Source organism: Rhinolophus ferrumequinum, chromosome 10 (genome assembly GCF_004115265.2).
Source record: "Rhinolophus ferrumequinum isolate MPI-CBG mRhiFer1 chromosome 10, mRhiFer1_v1.p, whole genome shotgun sequence".
Taxonomy (NCBI): domain Eukaryota; kingdom Metazoa; phylum Chordata; class Mammalia; order Chiroptera; family Rhinolophidae; genus Rhinolophus; species Rhinolophus ferrumequinum.
Window position 1 is genome coordinate 87,375,159 of NC_046293.1, and position 3,514 is coordinate 87,378,672.

General features: G+C 45.0%; 1 non-coding gene across 1 annotated transcript; it reads right to left on the bottom strand.

Moving 5' to 3' along the window:
• Window positions 1–636: 636 nt before the first annotated feature.
• On the bottom strand, window positions 637–743 carry LOC117029516 (U6 spliceosomal RNA). Its single transcript, XR_004424253.1, has one exon. It is a non-coding gene; the product is annotated as a U6 spliceosomal RNA (small nuclear RNA).
• Window positions 744–3,514: the final 2,771 nt, after the last annotated feature.

Sequence of the window (3,514 nt, forward strand, 5' to 3'; positions counted from 1 at the left end):
CCACGTCAATATCTTGTTGGGATAGGGGGTGGGAGCCAGCCTGTAAACACAGGTGTTGTAGGGAGAATGTTCTGGTTTGAGGCGATTTGTAGGATGCAGGGGGCTGACAGCCAGGTTCTACATGGTCTCAGTTCTTCAACAGAGGAGGCTGACAGCACAAGACTAGCTTTATGGCACTTGAGAATTATAATCACTGAGAATTGAGGCCATCTAGATAAATGACCACAGCCCTTAAGAAGAACTTCCAATAGCTCCAGTTATTCACATAGGTGGTGGCAGTGGCTGCAGCAGCAGAAAGAACCCATCTGCCACATGGCAGAGCACAGGGTGTCGGGCATCACAATTAGGCCGGAGCGGGTCCTGGCATGAGGACCTTGCATAAGACCTCTCCACTTTTCTGAACACAACACACCCACCTAGGGAGACTGAGAACCCTCAGAGGAGTGCAGCTTACAGAGCAGACACAGGAGACCCTCTCCTTCCTGGGGCTGCCCAGGGACTTCCCCAGCCTCCACCCCTCAGAGGAGGCTACGTCTTTATCTGCAGATACTGGCATATGTAGATTTGCATTTCTCCTATGACTCCCTCCCTAGAGCCCCAGCCTGGTAGAGTCCTCTCCTTTTCTTTTTTTTTTTAAAAAATGTGGAACGCTTCACGAATTTGCGCGTCATCCTTGTGCAGGGGCCATGCTAATGTTCTCTGTATCATTCCAATTTTAGTATATGTGCTGCCGAAGCGAGCACGAGTCCTCTCCGTAAATTACAGAAGTGAGAATTCTGACAAGACAGAGGAAGATGTCCAAATCCAGAGTTACAACTCTTTATTGGGCACTCATGTGTGTCAGGCCCTTCTTATAAACACTTGGTATAGATTATCTCATTGAATCCTCATCACACCATTTTGAACTGTTTGCTGCCCCCATTTTGCAGCTGAAGATATTGAAGCTAGAGGAGCTTGGAGAACATCCATAAGGTTACACAGTAAATGCAAAGCTGGGATTCAAACCCAGGACTGTCTACTCCCAAATCCTCCATTTTAGGCACACTATACTTCCAGAAAAAGCATCTGAGAGCAAAAAACTAGAAACAACCAAATGTACATCAGAAGGGAAATGATTAAATGAATTATGCAATACTCATAATGATGAGACAAAAAAAGAGTTAACAGGAGCAGGCTTGTGAGCTGGCAAGATGGGACAGGCAAAGAGTTAACAGGAGTGAGCTTAAAAATTAAATACTTCGTTCTGACTTCCCTGACTACCACTGCACCTGCAAGCTGACAAGCACCTTACATCCATCATAGGTGGGAACAGAACAGTTTCCAGTCACAACAGCAACTCCCTGCAAACTAACAATCACCCATCATACATAGAAACAGAACAGTTCCCGTTTGCAACAGCAACCCATGTAAGCTGACATCCATCATAGTTGGGAACAGGACAGTTCCCAGGAGAAGACGATTGTAACAGTAGCCCCCCTGCAAGCTGACAAGCACCCTACATCCTGCTTAGAAAAATATAAAACTTGAGCTAAACAGAAATCCACCACAGCTGTCCCTATCAGAGTCTACCCTGGCAAAACTCCCTTTGCCAGAAACCAACCACAGTTCTTTCCATTAGACTGCCCTGGCAAAATTCCTTTTGCCAGTTCCAGACCGAACTCTCTTTTTGATTTTCAATAAATCTTTTCATACTCTTGTAGAGTCTTGTGAATGCTTTCACGTTCTGTGAACGACCAGGGATTAATTCTACGCAAAGACAAATATTATATAATGGTGTGCTGCTATTGAAAAGAAATGAGACGTCATAAAAATGGTGGCGTGAGGTGAACCTCTTGAAATCTCCCCTAGAATTTACAAATTGAACAACTATAACCACAAAGAACTCCCTGCAAAGCAGACAGGCAAGACGAAGAGGCCCACTACTGAAATCATCTAAAGGTGGGCAAATTGAGAGAGTGAGGGAGGAGGAAAGGGAGAAGTGCGGAGATGGAGATGCGCGGGCACAGGACGCAGACCTAGCTCGGTGCTCTGATCTCGCTGCAACTACCACAGCTGCAAGAGAGGGAAGAACTCGGACTGCCAGGCCTCCGTTTATGGCCCACAGGGCTGAGGGGACAGCATATAACACGGCTGAACCCAATGCTCACGGCAGAGACCTCGGAGAAAAGACTGAGGGAAGAAGGCTGAAAAGGGTAGTTTAAGCCCTCACTGCCAAGCAGAGAATGGAAGCCTTAGGCACTGAGCCTAGCTGCCCCCTCCCTACCCTCCTAGAGCTCGCCCCACCCCCACCAGCCCAGTGCTAGAAGCGGAACAGTAGCAGTGTCAGATCAAAAGAACAGAATATTTGCAGTTCTGAGAACTGTGGTCCACAGACACAGACTCACAGCCCAACTAGTTCTGGCAAAGGGGAGGGGAGGACTGGCTGTGGTGGCGGTCACTGCCATTGCTCTGGGCCCCCACTCACAACCCACCCGCCCCTGTCCCCACGCATCTGGGGAGACCCCTGCAGGAGTGAACAGAGCTACTGAAACACACGGGCGCTGAATTTGGTGCAGGAAGAGCTTTGGAATTTCAGAAGCTCTCCACATCCCCCCACGGAAGCAGCGCCCTGTGACCCAGGTGAACTGTTCACAGAAGAGAAGCCCGCCTTCCAGGGAATCTCCCCCCATTGTGTGAGAAAACAGAAGAGTGCAGAGAAAATATAACTCTACAGTGTGAGAGAGAATAAAAGGCTGCAGTCAGAGAGAAAATAAAACATTCTACCAACAACTACTGAAAAACAAAAGAAAGACTTCTTTCTATCAACCTGTTGCAGAACCCACTCCTTAGATGTCTAGGAAGAGAAATAATAAATCATTAATTGCAATGAATAACCAAGGTAACAAGACAGCTCAGGAAGAAAATGAAAAGTCTCCAGAAAATGAACTTAAAAACATGGAAATATGTGACTTAAATGACAGAAAATTCAAGATTGCAGTTCTTAAAAAACTCAACAAGATGCACAACAAGAAAACAGAGACAGGCAGTTTAATGAACTCAGAAACACAAAGAACAAAATGAACATTTTACCAAAGAGATTGAAATTTTTAAAAAGAACCAAATAGAATTTCTGGAGATTAAGAACTCAATATGAGAAATGAAGAATGAAATAACCAACTTAGGTAGTAGACTTGACCAGGTAGAGGAAAGAATCAGTGACATCAAAGATAGATATCTGAAAATGACACGGACGGAAGAAGAAAGACACTTGAGACTTAAAAGAAATAAAAGAACTCTACAAGAACTTTCTGATTCCATCAGAAAGAGCAATATAAGAATAGTGGGCATACCAGAAGGAGAAGAAAGAGAGAAGGGAGCAGAGAGTATATTCAAACAAATAGTCAACGAAAACTTCTGAAAAGAACTGGATCCTAGAATGCAAGAAGCAAATAGAACACCTAATTACCTCAACCCCAACAGGCCTTCTCCAAGGCACATTGTATTAAAACTGTCAAAAATCAACAACAAAGAAAGA